The sequence below is a fragment of the Myxine glutinosa genome, chromosome 3 (assembly GCF_964187855.1).
Source record: "Myxine glutinosa chromosome 3, kmMyxGlut1.1, whole genome shotgun sequence".
Classification (NCBI taxonomy): Eukaryota; Metazoa; Chordata; class Myxini; order Myxiniformes; family Myxinidae; genus Myxine; species Myxine glutinosa.
The window spans coordinates 53,284,025-53,302,165 of NC_136263.1; the positions used below are offsets into that span (position 1 = coordinate 53,284,025).

Consider the following 18,141-nt stretch of genomic DNA (forward strand, 5'->3'; position numbering starts at 1 on the left):
CTGTTATTCATGGCAGCATTACGGAGTGCTGACCTGGTGCTTCACCTCCAAGCTGGAGAAGAACTGAGCAAGTTATTCTTTGCCATGGACCGGATCAAATACAAGCGGCTCTGGCCCCGATACATCGCAGACACGTATGACCTAAGAACCAATCACCCTAGGACCTGGGAAGAACTAGGAGCTGGCAATCTATCAGTAACCAAGAATGACATCCTGTTTGTATCCATTGGACCAGATCATGCATGTGAACATCTGAACAAGCTGATGAAGATTCACTCTGGACTGATTGGCATCTCTAACAATGCCAATGCTAGACAGAGATTATTTATGGTTACACCAGAATTATCATGCCTGTCAAAAGACTTCAAGAGTCAGTTTGGCCTGGAAGGTGACAAGATCACAGAACATCATGACCTTGGTCCAAGTGCAGTCAAGAGGGAGCATGAAGCAATCAACAAGATCAAGGCTGCGATACTGAGTCACGGGAATCCATTTGACACTGAAGGTGACAAGCTGCACAATGTGATAACGAATGCTTACATCTCAGATGAGTATGTACCACAGATCTTGAACATTGATGTCACTGGTCAGAAGTTGTATGAAGACTACGTGTCGGAGCGTTTCAATGGAGATGTTAGCCTCTGGGCACCAGTCAAGAAGGAGAACAACAAGATGTTCACGTCTGGGAACAAGAGAACCACAGTGAAACTCAGAGACAGGACTGTGGATCTGAAGGAGACTAAGGAACTGTACGGAAGGCTCATGGTCCTTGCCAAGTCAAACAGAGACGTCAACCAGAAATATGCCATTGGAAATTACGAGTTCACTGCGACACCAAGAGCACTGTTCGCTCCAGATGGGACAATTCTTCCATGCACTGACAAGTCGAAGTTAATTCATCTCCTCGACAAGTTAGCAAGAGCAGAAATTCACCCCGAAGATCAGCAGCAGACACCAGCTGCAAGTGTTCTACAAGAAGATCCAATGGACACAAGAACTATGGCATCCACATCTAGTAAACCTACACGTCGGAAGATTGCACTGGTGGATGGGATGGTACTTGTGCATAAGCTGACAAAGAAACCAGCCACTGTAGTGAAAGTCAACGATCTGGGTGAATGCTTCAATGACAGACTCATGTCTCTAACAAAAGATTGTGATGAGATCATACTGGTCTTTGACACGTACAAAAACGATTCTCTGAAGAGTGCTACCAGGGCTAAAATAAGGCAAGGAAAGGATGCAGTACAGTATCAAGTCAGAGATGACACCAACATCAAACACATCGCAATGAGCAGATTCCTTTCTCATGACAAAACAAAGGCTGATCTGACTGACAATCTGGCAGCGAAAACTAGAATATAACAGTCACTCATCCAAGTTGATCATCACGTCTGCTTCAGGGCGTACTAGGAGCAACAGTGACCTGCTCTTCGAGGACAACAACCATGAAGAAGCTGACACCCTGTTGATCCACCAGGCCGTGCTGGCATCCCAGCGAAACCCACATGATGCGCAGTTGGTGTTCTTCTCTCCCGACACAGATGTCCTGGTACTAGTCATAGCAAACTATGACCTACTGCTGAGGAATACATCCATTTCCATGGCCTCTGGAATACTTCAAATAGAGCCACTGTGGACAGCTCTAGGGGTCGAAAGAGCAAAGGCGTTGCCAGCCTTTCATGCTTTCACAGGGGCAGACAACACTGGGAGGTTCTCTCGAATAGGCAAAGCAACCTGGTTGCATGTCTACCTCAAAGCAAGTGAAGATGTCATAGACACCGTGCGAATGCTTTCAGATGCAACTGAAGTGACGGAGGACATGTTGTCCACACTAGCTAACTTTGTATGCGCTGCTTACTCTCCAAATGGCATCCACATCGACAGCATCCCCGAACTACGATGGTATCTCTTTTGCAAACACATGGCAGAAAGTGACAGGCTTCCTCCTACTCTTGGAGCTCTCAAGCGGCACATCCTTAGAGTCCATATCCAAGCCAGAGTGTGGGGTCAGGCAAGCATTGCTCAACAGGATCCTCGGCTGAATCCCCTGCAAAACGGCTTTTACAAAGACACGGATGGACAAGTGAAACCAACCACAACTGAGGAGCCTCCAGCCCCCAAGGCCATCATTCAAATGGTTAGATGTCAGTGCAAAACAGACTGTTCTTCATATAGATGTTCCTGCAGAACAAACAACTTGGCTTGTACAGACCTTTGTCAGTGTGACATCCAGTGCCAAAATGATGAGGACTCTCAAGATGTGATGAACGAAAGCGATGATGAGGATGATGATGACTTTACTCAATGATGAATCAAAGCTCTGTGCTCTTTAGAAGGTGAGTTACATCAGTTTTACGGCGGCCAGTTTGAAAAATCCAAGATGGCCGCCACATAGGAGCTCTATGGTCATGTCTAGCTTATCGAACTTGTTACCATTGGATTCGGGGCCCTTGAAAATGTATGTTTAGCCGTTAGAATCAAAGCTTTATGTTGTTTAGAAGCTGAGATATTGAGAAAAATTAGTTCTACGGCGGCAATTTTGAAAATCCAAGATGGCCGCCATACAGGAGTCTGTGCAAATAGCAACATTGGTTTTCTGACTGACTATACAATATAGTTTCCAAAAATATATAGTTTTCCAAATCCCCCAAAAATTCCAACGAAATTACATAGTGAACCTGACTATACCGATTTATTAATCATTTTTCTCTGAAACAATGGTTTAATTACTTTGTTATTTATATAACTGTACATAACGTGTCCTTTTCACCTTTGTAATAAAAGGAAGAAACAGTCAGTCTCTCTCTGTCTCTCTGTCTTTCCTCCTCCTCCTGCTCTTCCTCCTCCCCCCCGGCCCCCTCTCCATGGCTGCCTCAAGTCAGAGAGCCTGTTTCCCACGAGGTTTTCCCGCTCGCAGTTTGAGTCTGCAGAACGGAGTTTTGCATCTTCTCGCTTCTTTTTCCCACCTCACACCTTCCTCAATCCTACACACATTTCCACACACATGCCCCGCTCACACCACAACACTTCTTCTTCCTCACATTTTCCTGCAGTCCTTTCGCTCCGTGTCAGCTTTGAAATGATACTCTAGTGAACCTGCCATCCTTAACACCAGGGCCAGTTCCGTGTTGCCTTCGAAATGCCAACACCCTCACGTCAGAAGGACGAGTCCTCCGAAGTCCAGTAGAGCATCGCGTGGGTTGGACGGGGCTGCGGAGGTGTTACCAAACATTATAACACTCTCAACGAGTGGACGGCGGAAGCATGAGGAGTGGATCCAGGCACTGGGCCGTGGCAACGGTCGCTTTAAATGTAGCAGCCGCAGGTTCACCTTTCTTTCTCTATGATCATCCTCTATATTATTTTCCCCTCCAGCCAAAGTCTCTGTCATTCCTTTTGGTATCCGGATCCAGTAATGTATTTATGCTAAGTGATCGTTGCAGGTTTCCCGGGGCAGAATAAGAGGAAATGTATATGTGTTTTTATATGTGCTTAAATTGCTTGTGATTCTGTGTCTAATTTCTCCCACCCTTTCTTGCATTTTGAATTTCTCCCACCTTTTTCTCTCATTTATTTATCCTCATCATTACTCTCGTCATTTCTCGCTCTTTCACTTTTTAAATAAATTAATGCAACTGTTGAATGTGTCCTGGTTTAGCCTGCTTGCAGTTGATCTGAAATAGCGTTCTTGGGGTGATTGGTCCGACTTCATTGTAATGGTAGCCCACAAAATGCTGAACATCGCGTTGGTTCATTCGGCCAATTAATTAAATGCCGCATAGTCACCGGCATGGTTCCCTATCTGCCTCGTTCATGTCATCGGTATGGTAAACCCACTTTGGGGGCGAATATCCGGCCAGAGTTGAGTGTTGCAGATGACGTCAGTGGTCTCTCAGAGACATGCTGCCCTCTTGGAGTTACCCAGAAGTGACATTCTTAACAATATATAAAAGAAAAGGAACAAGGGCAGGAAAGGGGTGGAATCCAAAGCCGTCAACATCATTGGCATCTCTCTCAGTAAGGCCAAAACACAAGGCCTGTTTTTCTTGTATCGCAGGAAGGTTGGTCAACTACCTCTCCACAAGTCTTACTCATTCTGCTCTCACAGGCCTTCCCCTGCTCCTCCAAGAAGCACATGTTCTTCGAGTATCCTCCCCCTCCCACCTCGCTCCTGCGCCTCCCCGGTTAAGCTGTCAAAATCCAAGCTTAATGCCAACTACAACTCTTCTGCTCCTCTATTTTCCAGTTGTGGAACCATCTTGGCTTCCAGAGCCTGTTCTCTTTCACTCTTGCCGACAAAGTGCAGAAGTTTATGGTAGTACACTGCTATCTCATGCCATCCTCCAATCCCTACCCACAATCCTTTCCAAACCAATGACTACCTCCACATATCCACCCCCCCCCCTTTCTTCCCCACCCCATAAATATACCTTTAGTCTGTAATCCATAAAAAAATACCAGTTTAGCCTGTAATCTCATAACCTGCGACAAAATCCAGTAACGGGCCAATTGGGAAACGCATATTTAAAGCACTCTTAAAAGATTAACAGCATGAATAGGAAACACACATTGATTGTGCTATTAAAGATGAACAGTGCAATGGGGAAACACATGTAATGCGCTATTAAAAGATTAACTCGACACCTCTTATCCATGTCACCATCCCCACGGTTATATCAAAAGAGCCAAATCATCACAAGTTCATGGATTGCTTAACCCCAATATGGAGCCATTCAAAAATTATGCAACACAATTTTTAAACTACACATTATGGCCATGACAACATAGTTAGCAATATTTTTTTCCCCGTAATTTGCACAACATACGGTAACTCTTGATTACGTAATGTAACACTTGATTACCATCATTTTGTCTTTGTGCTGTGGTGGGTGGAGTCAAGCGACAGATGTGGGTGTGGTCCGACAGCTGTCCGACCAATGGGTGCACATTTCAAAAACTGACCCCAAACAAGAACCCCAACAACAGCAAAATGAAGTTATTGTAGACCTGCGACAAGCCACAGGTTAAAAACACCAGTTTAGCCAATAACCGATGCATGCCAGTTTAGCCTACAACCTAAATACCCCAATTTAGCCTACAACCTAAACATACTAGTTTATCCCATCTATATGTACCAGTTTTCTCCGTTAAAATTTGAAACGTCGAAAAATTGTGAATTTTTTTGCCCGATGTCGGCCCTTTTATTTTCCAGAGAAGCTTCTCCTTTGTAAACTTGAAGCACCTCGGTCGATCAATTATGTTTCTGAAATTTAGGATTGAGCGCTTCAGGGCTTCTGCTTCTGAAGATATTTAAATTTTTATTTTTGAAAGCCATAAATCAGGTCCAGTGGTGGATATATACTAAACCTCAGGACTCAGAAAGAACATGTTATTAATGAACACATCTCCAAGAGAAATGTCACAAACTATTGCAGAAAAAAAACAAAACTAGTATTAAAAATAATAACAATAAGAACTAGAACTGCCACTTTAAAACTGCTGGCAGTGATGACCGGTTTACTCGCACCCACTTTTGATGCAACCCCACTGTTGATACAACCCCACTTTTGATACAACCCCACTTGTGATACAACCCCACTTTCATTGGACATGCTTTGACACAACCCCCTTGGATACAACCCCGACACACACACACACACACACACACACACACACACACACACACACACACACACACACACACACATCCCCCCTACCCCCTCCCACACACACACCCACACCCCCCCCCCACATGCACACCCTTCCAAACACACCCCCCCCCCCCCACACACACACACACACACACACACACACACACACACACACACGCACACATCTCTACACCCCCCCCCCCACCCCAACACACACACACACGCACACACAAATCCCCCCACTCCTAACACACACAAACACACGCACACATCCCCCCTACCCCCACCACACCCCTCCCCCCATACGCACACCCCTCTAAACACACACACACACACACACACACACACACACACACACACACCAACCCCCCCTCCCCCCCACCTACACACACACACACACACACACACACACACACACACACACACACACACACACACACACACATATCCCCCCACCCCTAACACACACACAAACACACGCATACATCCCCCCACCCCCAACACACACACACACACACACACACACACATCCCCCCTACCCCCACCCACACCCCTCCCCCCAAACACACACACACACACACACACACACACACACACACACACACACACACCAACCCCCCCCTCCACATACACAAACACACCCCACCCCCAACACACACACACACACACACATCCACACACACACACAAACACACACACATCCACACACACACACAAACACACATATCCACACACACACCCACACACACCCCTCCCCCCCCCCCCCCCCCACACACACACACACACACACACACACACACACACACACCAACCCCCCCCCCCCTCCACATACACAAACGCACCCCACCCCCAACACACACACACATATCCACACAAACGCACATCCCCTTCCACACCACCCCCTCCCCCACATACACACACACACAAACACACGCACACATCTCTACACCCCCCACCCCCACCCCAACACACACACACATGCACACACAAATCCCCCCCACCCCTAACACACACAAACACACGCACACACACACACACACACACACACACACACACACACACACACACACACACACACACCAACCTCCCCCACCTACACACACACACACACACACACACACACACACACACACACACACACCAACCTCCCCCACCTACACACACACACACACACACACACACACACACACACACACACACACACACACACACACACACACACACACACACATCCCCCCCACCCCTAACACACACACAAACACACACATACATCCCCCCACCCCAAACACACACACACACACACACACACACACACATCCCCCCTACCCCCACCCACACCCCTCCCCCCAAACACACACACACACACACCAACTCCCCCCCCCCCCCCCACCTACACACACACATCCCTCCACCCCCACACCACTCCCCCCACACGAACACCCCTCCACAAATACACCCCCCCACACACACACACACACCCCTCCCCCCCCCCCCCCCCCCCACACCCACACCCACACACACATCCACACATGTCAATCCATGCACTGATTGCAGAAAAAGCCATTTTAAAAAGAAAATTAACCTGAAATTGCAGAGTGCAGACAGAATTATTTATTTTATCTAAGAAGCTAAACGCTTCTTCTTCTTCTTCAGGCGCTCATAACTTTGAGTGAAATACGATCGAGTTAAAAATAGTCAGAATTGGAGCAAATCTGTTTCATTCGTTTGTTAATATGCCTCACCTATTGATAATTCTGCAATTGGAACTTCATTTGTTGTTGAAATGACCGCGGGAGATCGCGTTATCGTGAGCACGTTCTGGCAGGGACAAATTGGTGTGTTTCTTCTTCTTTCAACAATAAAGACTTATAGCTTCGAGACCGTACATCCAATCATCTTGAAATTTTGCACACTTGTTACTCTTCATGACTCCTACTACAGTATGAAGTTTCACGTCGATCAATAAAGCGATTCAAGAGATATCCATTAAAAAAAAATATTTTCGTTTAATTAACGATATCTGCCAAACCACGTGACCTATCGCAAATTCTAAAATGACATTTTAGTAGACTGACATGCTGAACAGACCTGTGAAGTTTCTCCTCGATTGGATCAAAAATGAGGGAGGAGCTACGTTTTAAAGGTTCATGCTTTAAACCGTCATAACTCTGCAACCATGTGTCGGATGACGTCGCCCTCGCTGACTCTTTTGTTCGTCATGGGCATGCGATTCTGCCTGCAAAGTTAGGCCTCGATCTGTTCAGCCGTTGCAGAGAAAAAGGGGTTTTCGTGTTTTCACGAAAAACAAGATGGCGGCCGAACCACGTGACCTGCGACGTCATAATTACCATTAAAATATTCTACAGACCGAGTCCCTCCTATGGTGAAAATTTTATCTCAATCGGCCCTATTATTGCAGAGAAAATGTTTTTTAAAGGAAATTAAAACTGAAAATGGCAAACGCACTGATGTCGGATGATGTCGTGGCCTGGCAGGACAAAATGGTGTGTTTCTTCTTCTTTCAACAATAAAGACTTTAGCTTCGCGACCGTACATCCAATCATCTTGAAATTTTGCACACTTGTTACTCTTCATGACTTCTACTAGAGTATGAAGTTTCACGTCGATCAATAAAGCGATTCAAGAGATATCCATTAAAAAAAAATATCGTTTAATTAACGATATCTGCCAAACCACGTGACCTATCGCAAATTCTAAAATGACATTTTAGTAGACTGACATGCTGAACAGACCTGTGAAGTTTCTCCTCGATTGGATCAAAAATGAGGGAGGAGCTACGTTTTAAAGGTTCATCTATCTATAATTCCAGTAATCTCTGTGTGTATGTTTGTTTGTACGTTTGTTTGTTTGTATGTCTGTGACCGCTGTTTCTCGACAACTACCGGTCCGATATACTTGAAACTTGCCAAGTATATTGCTGGGGACCCGAGGATGTGCCTTTTCAAGGTTTTAAATTAATCGCAGAAGTACTTACCGAGCTATGTCCAAAAAACGATTCAACCAATCAGAGAGCAGCGAGCTATCACGTGTGCCGAACGTGGCGAACACACTCTGCCTCGGATGGCACATTTGAGAGCGTATTCATTTATTTCCCGTCGGCAAACTATGTTGCCGTTAAACTATGTTTTAAAACTAATTATAAAACTAATAAAAACTAATTTGCGATTCATCGTAACTGCGATATACGACCTTCCGGACAGTGAGGACTGAACTTCCGGCATCCAATCACAGAACGCGTTATTGCGTAGGCGTGGCCGATGTGAGAGCGAGCTGATGCTGAGCCCAGCGCGTGCGCCATTACGGTACGTAATTCGATTTCTTCCGGAGAAAATAATAATTTCTCGATTTCTTATGCGCATTATTTCTCCCAATTCAGTCAGAGCGAAGGGCGGAAGCGAAGAGCGTTGTTTTTTTTTGTTTACGGGCGTACGGGCGGGGTAGAGCGTACGGGTAGCGTTTTTTTTTTTTTTGGCACATTTGAGAGCGTATTCATTTATTTCACGTTGGCAAACTATGTTGCCGCTATGTTGGCGTTAAACTATGTTTTACAACTAATTAAAACTAATTTGCGATTCTTTCGCTTTCCTGCGCATTTGTGCACGCTATGGCGATTTCTTTACCAAACTCCGCTAGCCGTTAGCTTTGGACCAAACCATTTCATGTAAATAGAGGGGGGGGATTGTCACCGTACTCACAAGCCGTTAGCTTTGGACCAAACCATTGCATGTAAATAGAGGGGGGGGGGGGGGGATATACTTTTAGATATATATATAGTACGGGCATGCCCTAGTGCTTTAAACCGTCATAACTCTGAAACCATGTGTCGGATGACGTCGCCCTCGCTGACTTTTTTGTTCGTCATGGGCATGCGATTCTGCGTGCAAAGATTGGCCTCGATCTGTTCAGCCGTTGCAGAGAAAAAGGGGTTTTCGTGTTTTCACGAAAAACAATATGGCTGCCGAACCACGTGACCTACGATGTCATATTTACCATTAAAATATTTTACAGACCGAGTCCCTCCTATGGTGAAAATTTTATCTCAATCGGCCCTATTATTGCAGAGAAAATGTTTTTTAAAGGAAATTAAAACTTAAAATGGCAATAGCACTCACTGTGAGACGTGGCCTGGCAGGACAAAATGGTGTGTTTCTTCTTCTTTCAACAATAAAGACTTATAGCTTCGCGAGCGTACATCCAATCATCTTGAAATTTTGCACACTTGTTACTCTTCATGACTTCTACTAGAGTATGAAGTTTCACGTCGATCAACAAAGCGATTCAAGAGATATCCATTAAAAAAAAAAATCGTTTAATTAACGATATCTGCCAAACCACGTGACCTATCGCAAATTCTAAAATGACATTTTAGTAGACTGACATGCTGAACAGAGCTGTGAATTTTCTCCTCGATTGGATCAAAAATGAGGGAGGAGCTAGGTTTTAAAGGTTCATGCTTAAAAACGTCATAACTCTGAAACCATGTGTCGGATGATGTCGTGCTCGCTGACTTTTTTGTTCGTCATGGGTATGCGATTCTGCTTGCAAAGTTTGGCCTCGATCTGTTCAGCCGTTGCAGAGAAAAATGGATTTTCGTGTTTTCACGAAAAACAAGATGGCGGCCGAACCACGTGACCTGCGACGTCATAATTACCATTAAAATATTCTACAGACCGAGTGCCTCCTATGGTGAAAATTTTATCTCAATCGGCCCTATTATTGCAGAGAAAATGTTTTTTAAAGGAAATTAAAACTGAAAATGGCAAAAGCACTGGGAGATGTGGCCTGGCAGGACAAAATGGTGTGTTTGTTCCTCTTTCAACAATAAAGACTTTAGCTTCGCGACCGTACATCCAATCATCTTGAAATTTTGCACACTTGTTCCACCCGATGAGAGCTACATTGTATTAAAAATTCAAGTCGATCCATGCAGTGGTTCAAGAGTTACAAGCTTTTTAAAATTTAACTTCCATTATTTATTGCGGCCAAACCATGTGTCTTAAAAAAACGTCTCAAGTAACGATTAAACATCCCCCCATGAGGAACACTTGTGTAAAGTTTCCACTCGATACCTCCACAAATTATGGAGGTGATTCCATTTCTAGTTTGAGATTTGAAAACGTCATAACTCTGAAACCACGTGTCGGATGACATCGTGCTCGCTGACTTTTTTGTTCGCCATGGGTATGCGAATATGCATGCCAAGTTTGGGCTCGATCCGTTCAGCCGTTGCGGAGAAAAAGGGTTTTTTGTGTTTTTTCACGGAAAACAAGATGGCGGCCGAACCATGTGACGTATGACTTCGAAAATTTTCGCATTCTCAGTTTTTTTTAACTAAGCATCTGGGGGAAAAATCTCTTTTTCGGGGGAGAAAAACTGTGTTTGACGAATTCTAACCTCTTAACGTTAGCATTTTTGATATACACAATACACATGTTTTTTGTTCCCATTGCAGAGTTCTTTAGAATGAGCCATTCCTCAAATTTTTCCATTGAGCCGTTTCGGAGATACAGAGGGGCAAAGTTGAAGGTGTTTTACAAGATGGCGCCCATACCACGTGACCTATGACGTCATCATTAGCATTTAAAAATTCTACGAGCCGAGCCGATCATTTGATGAAAATTTCCTGTCAATCCGTCCAGCGGTTGCTGAGAAACTTAATTATGAAGTTTTTGGAGGTGCAAAATAGCGTGGAAGAATAATAAGAAAAACTCTAGCAGTAATAATAGGTTACTCTCCATTTCATGGAGAGTAAACCTAATAATAAGAATGTAATTACAATCATCATACTAAAATATGCAATTTGGTGTCTGTCTGCCTGTCCGCAATACATTTGGTAGTTACTTGTGCAATCTCAACCAAACTTGCCACAGGGACCAAGGAGAACATGACGAAGGTTCTAGCGACTCAACTCCCTCCCCCTCCTCAAGAGGGTTTTCTGCCTTGGACGAACTCCGTGTTGAGATGTACAAATAGATTTATCAGGGCATTTCCTGGGACACACCTACAGGAGGGAAAAATTATAACCACAAACTATTCAGTCAATAATTCTGTCCGATGTGCACGTACGATTACCTTTTTTAAATAGTCGCAACTGTTATTTATAAATAAATAAAAATTTGGAGGAAACCCGACTTCCTTGAGGCATTCTATTCTTATTGCATCCACCACAGACTAACAGATGCAAGCAGTCGTGATTTACTAGGCCTCTACGTAGGCTGCAACGATCTTTAGCGAGTAAAGGTGCTTAAATGAGTCTTTGCACATGAATGATGTATCCGTTTGCCTGTCCGATGTGGACTGTATATGGATTGTTTATAACTTGTACCTTGGGACCTCATATGTTATTTATTCCAGGCATAGCTTCATACGTGACGTGCGATATTAACCCCAACACCCATACGGCCCAATTGTGGCCTTTATTCGACACAACACCATTCCTAATGGTCACTCGCATTGTTTAATATTGGCATCAGGGAAATTTGGAGAAAATTGGACGTATACATGTATGTTACACATAGGTGGTGAATAGGCCAAGAGTCGCTCATATGCACACCTACTGGAAGTAAAAAAAAAACATTTCACCACAAATTAATCAATTCCACCCAATGGAGAGCAGTCGTAGACAGGCTGCATTGGGTGATAAAGAGGATCTTAAAGGTCTTGAGGCGCTGAGAGGTTTTAGTTGAATTGCACATTTTATGGGGTCTTGAGGTTGTAAAAGGTTTTAAGTTTAATGGGGTCCAAAGTGTAAAAAGGATGTTAGAAAGACAAAAAAAGCAGAAGGCCTAAAAAGGACGAAAAGGTCAATCCCCTCGCTCTCTGCCTCCCACCCTAACTCTGTCCACCACCCACACTTCTTTTCCCATTCTTCAAAGCAAGTGGAAATTAATGACAGTAAGAGGTTAAAATTTGTTCAAGTTATTGAATTAAATAATTATTAAGATCAAATTAAATTAAGAGTTTAAATTAAATCTATAATAGTAAATGGAAAAGTGTGTCAGTGGTTGTGTGTCAGTATGTGGCTCCTCCCATGAAGCCAAGCGGCCCAGAACTTTGCATGTATACTCTGGGAACTCCAAGGGAGTGCAATAATGAAAATCTATATACATATTTGGGTAAATTTAAACTCTCTTTTTGAAGATAATTTTGGGTGTGCTCAACAACAACAACAAAAAAAAACTGTTACCAAGATGGCAGCGCCATCTTGATCAGCCTGCTGCACCTCGCAAGGGTCTTAAGCCGCCATTTTGTTTCTGCCTGCTCAACAATGCCTCGACTTAGACCAGGTTGCAACGGTTTCTGTAGAATAAAGCACTCAAAATGTATTTTTTTTCACTTTCCTCACTCATATTATCAAATTCCTGGTCTTAGAACCAATGAAACACTGTATATATCACTTTTGTAGGTGATATAGTTTTCAAATTAGGAGCTTGGAGAGATTTTATGCATTTTAAAATACGATTTTCCACGATGGACTGTCATGGACTAATTAAAGTATATAATCAAAATCTGTCTTCTGGTTTGAGGGTCAGAGCTCATGGACTAAGTGTCGAAATCTGGGGTGAAATATGTAAATTGTAAGAAATTACAGATTCTTATAACTAGGCCGACAACTTTAAGTAAGGCTTTCTTTTGTTGTTTTGTTTTGTTACTGTTACCGTTTGTCTTGTTACCGTTGATGGATCCCTCCTTCATATTTTACGCCAGTTTTGGCTTTTGCATTGATGAATTGCTTCCTACCAAATTAAGTTGAAACAATGCCCCCAAACCCCATCCCCTCAAGTCTCACTACCAAACGCAAATTGAGAACCTCCCACCCCTTTTCCCTCAAGTCCCCTTACCAAATGCAAGTCGAGAACACCTCCTTTCCCTTCCCCCATCTCACTCCCCCATCCACCCCGCTTCTACCCCCTCCTCGCTCCCACTCCCTCTCTGCTCCGCTCTCTTTTGGTATTCCCATCAGTGAAGCAACGGGGGGTTATATTTGCTAGCAACGGGTGGTATTTTGGGAGAGATCTGTTCACACGTCTTTTTACAATGATGGCAGCACCAAATGAGCGACGAGGTATTACGTACACATTTCAGTAACCTGAGCCACCCAACGCTATGCACAGTGTTAATTCACAGGGAAAAGTATCCACAGGTGACACGTACTGTCACTCTGCTAAATACAACCAAAATACATCCGATTCTCCTTTGTAACAACTGGTTGATGGATCAAAGCACAAAGTTTAGGCCCCACACGCCTGCGGTGCAGCTTCGCGATGTCATGCGGTTCCTCGGTGTCATCTGCATCTCCTCTCCCTCTATCTGCCCCTCTCCTAATAAAGTGCAGCACTCTCTTTCCACACCTCTCTCTCCACACCAAGTGCAGGACTCTCCTCCCACACCTCTCCCACTCTCCCTCCCTCTTCTCCTCCTCTCCCTCTCCCACTCTCCGTCCCTCTCGTTCTCTCCCTCTCCCTCTCCCACCCTCTCCCCACTCTCTCTCTCTCCCACTCTCCATCTCCCTCTCCCACTCTCACACTCTCCCCCCGTCTCCCTCTCTCTCACCCACTCCCTCTCCCACTCTCTCTCTATCTCTCTCTTTCTCTCTAGTAATTTTCAGGATAAGATTAAATTAAGTGATTATTTTAAGAGGATTAAGAGGTTAAAATAAAATAACGAGGAAACATCGATGACGGAATCTTGCGACATGTGATGGAAATATAAACTTAGATTAAATTTTGAGTTAATTAGCTAATTATCTCACCACCTGGATGGAAATGAATGAAAAGGGCTCCATTAGTGTTTGCACATCAAGTCATGAATCATCATACTGAGTTTCAAAAGGACCTGTTGAACCGCCTTGGAGGAGTAGGGAAAAAACGAAAAAAATTGGTCATGGAGCCTTTGCCGGAAGGAAGGAAGGAAGGAAGGAAGGAAGGAAGAAGTCATACTGACTGACTGGACATTGTTATGGCTTCAACAGCTCTTCTCGACTTCTTCGTAGATTAGCTAAAAAAAAGTAGGTCAAGGACACTAATCAAATATCAGATGCACAACTTCAATGCAGGTCCACCATTATGATGCAAGAACATCATGGAAGGTCAAGCAGCCTTTGAGATTCCGCATTGGCAAAAAAAAGTGTTTTTTCAGACCTCGATTTGAACTTGACCTTTAACTCGGAAGGGTATGATGTAAATTGAGCATAAATGTGGCTTGGTCTAGGCTATATAGAGAGAACAATTTCATTCCGATCTGACAAACCTTAGTCAAGTTGTAGTGAAACATGTTAAAATGTATAAGGGATAAAATATATAAGGGACTTTTTAAGGATCTTAAAAAGTATGTCAAGGCAAAACATTAGGTTAACATGCATACTTTTTATTCCAATTATTGATGGATTGATTGATTGATGGGAATAGAGCCTGTGATTGATGCTGTGAAGAGGAACAGGTTGAGATGGTTTGGTCATGTGTTGAGGAAGGATGAAAGTGACTGGTTGAGAAGAGTGATGGAAATGAATGTAGAAGGAAGTAGAGGACGGGGAAGACCGAGAAAGACTTCTTTTTTTTTTTGTATACAAGATCGAGGCTCGTGAAAGAGCGAACATTAATCACACAGAAAGACAAACCGACACATAAAACATATAACATCGGGAGCGGTAGACAAGATGGGGAGAGAGGGGGAAGGACACAAACACAACATTTGAGAGCAGGGACCGAGAGACATGGAGACATCGAGAGATCTGTGAGAGGGAGAGGGCTTTGGGCGGGGACATGGGAAGGGGGCGGGGGGGGGGGGGGTGGGAGAGGTATAAAACATATGGACCCTGCCAGGACTTCCAGGAAAGAAGTTGAAATTTCAAACAAGGTGGATCTGGGGTGAATTAGCGGGGGTAGAAAAGATCAAGGTTTTGGATGGGGGAAGATAAGAGATGGTGGTGAACAGCTGTTTTAAAGACCTGGAGGGAGGAGTGGGATTGAAGGGAGTGAGGGAGTTTGTTCCAGAGGCGGGAGAAAAGAGGAATGAAAGAGTGAAGGTGAGCAGAAAGCCGAGATTTCGGCAGTTTAACCATCAGAGGGTTGCTGGCAGATCTTGTGCGACCTGTAGGAATATTTGGGGGACAGAGCACAGAGAGAGCTGGGGGTGCAAGGCCGGAGAGGAGTCGGAAGAAGACAGAAAGACCACCTACCTGCCTGCGGTGAGAGAGTGATGGTGGACTTGGCTAAAGATGGTGGAAGTGGACCTGCAAGGGGGTTAACAAGGGGACTTGGCTAAAGATGGTGGAAGAAGAAATGCGGGCAAGGGGGTTAACAAGGGGAGATGCAGAACATAGGGCAAAATGGAGAAGATTGTCATGGGGACCGCAAGGCTAACCCCCGCTCTAGCAGGGAAAATGGCCTTAAAATGCATGTTGTTGTTGTTGTTGTTGTATGGATGGAAAATTTTATCCCAAAAGCACCAGCTGGGTCCGAGATACAGCTCGGACATTGGTAGAACAAAATGGACCAAAACCTAAATGGTGGTTTAGTTCTGCGAAGGATCTAATGCACCTTACTCTATGACCTAGGCCCTAGAGTCTAGACTATCAAGAGTGCAATTTCCTTCTGATCAGATAACCGTTAGTTGGGGTTTGGTGAAAAATGTTTAAAATGTCTATAATTAGGACATTACCTTAAAATTTGATAAATGTCAAAAAAAAAAACCATGTCAACCCCGCACACTTTCTATTGACATTATTGATGCAAAATTTCATTCTGAAAGTCTCAGCTGGCTCCGAAATACAACTTGGACATTGGGAAAAAAAAGGGAAGAAAAAAGAAAACAAACCTAAATGGTGGTTTAGTATTCCGAAGGGTCGAAGAAACTGAGGTACCATTAAAAATTGGGGGTACTAATTGTAAAAAGAAACCTTACAACAGGTATCAGCATTCTCCTATGCTATAGGGAGCGGCTTAATAATGAGGATAATAACATGGCCAAGTCTGCATCATAGGCCAAGATAATGTGAAAGTGTATAATCAAAGCGAGAAAAGGACTGAATAAAAATGCAAGTCACGATGCAGATATGAACGAACGCATGATCCCCCAAGGCCCTCCTCCGCCAACCGCTCCAATAGGGAGTGGGTGTTCCAGGTAAATAAAATCACACACATTTGCAAGCAAACCCATGAGGTCTCTCTCTCCCTCCTCATCCCACATCCACTTAGACCACTGTAAAATCAAAAGGAGGAGAACAGACCAACAAATATCTACCTGCTTGATTCTCAAAGGGCTGTGGCAAGGTATTTCTTACAGGAAGCCTTGCCTAGATTGGTGGAAATATAAACACTTAACAGGCCAGCTACCTTAATTTTGACCATTGACGTAGAGTGGAATCTAAAGAAAAGCACCAAACTAACTTCTGTCCACTTCACTCTGTAAAGGATATGCTGAAGTATCATTTTGCCAACTCTTATCTGGATTGGTTGAAATACAAAGGCATGGCAACTGCCAAGTAAAAAAAGCTTAACTTTGCGACTGATGTTTACCTTTGACCCCTGTGTAATCCTGAAAGTGCCTCAAATCCAAAAGTTTGACACACCCTTTGAAAGGTGCTGTTCAAAAGTGCATTTGTATCAAACCTTAATCTCTTATCAATGGAAATACAAGGGAACAGCAAGAGAAAAGCTATGATATTTACTGTTTCACCTTTGACTTTTTAAAATCGGAATGAGAAACCTATATAGAATAATATAAATGAATGATCGTTTTAAGGCCATTTTCCCCGCTAGAGTGGGGGTTGGCCTTGCAGGCCCCATGACAATCATGGTTCCCTGTTTGAGGCAATGTTTTTACGGCCGGATGCCCTTCCTGACGCCAACCCTTGGTCGCCTCTTACGATGCGCAGGGATACGGTGTACCTATTCTGAATCGGGGTACACACTGTGATCATTCATCCCAGTGAGCTGGTACTCAATTTGCCGACCTCGGAAGGATGACAGGCTGAGTCAACCCCTGTGGCGTTAATTCAGCGATCGACCGGGATTCGAACCCAGGATCCTCGGATCCCAAGCCGGCACCCGAACCGCTAAGCCAACACCAAGGATGGGAAACCCATATAGAAAGTAGATTAAAAAAAAAAAAGTCTAGGTGTATCAGGCCGAGGTATCTCCATGCTACATTTGTTGTCTGGATGCATTGGACGAGATACTCCATTTCCAAAATTGAAGAGGATTGTCTCGATCAGATATGAAGGGATGTGTGATTGTAATTGATGGAAAAGAAAGAAAGAAAATAAAGAAAAACAATACACCTCCCTCACTGTAGCATGGGAGACATGACAATAATAGAATGATGACAAACCAAAACAAGAACAACAGTGTCCCAGCCGCACGCACTGGCTTGGAGGCCTAAATATTGAAAAAAAACAAACACTTGTCTCATGAATCAAAGATAAAAATGAACGTCGCGCGACGACAACAACAAAGGGATTTAAAAC

General features: G+C 44.0%; 1 protein-coding gene across 10 annotated transcripts in view; it reads right to left on the reverse strand.

The window, feature by feature from the left end:
• LOC137423563 (rho guanine nucleotide exchange factor TIAM1-like) overlaps window positions 1-18,141 on the reverse strand; it is a 209,775-nt gene that overhangs the window by 91,199 nt on the left and 100,435 nt on the right. The gene's annotated exons all lie outside the window — the stretch shown is intronic.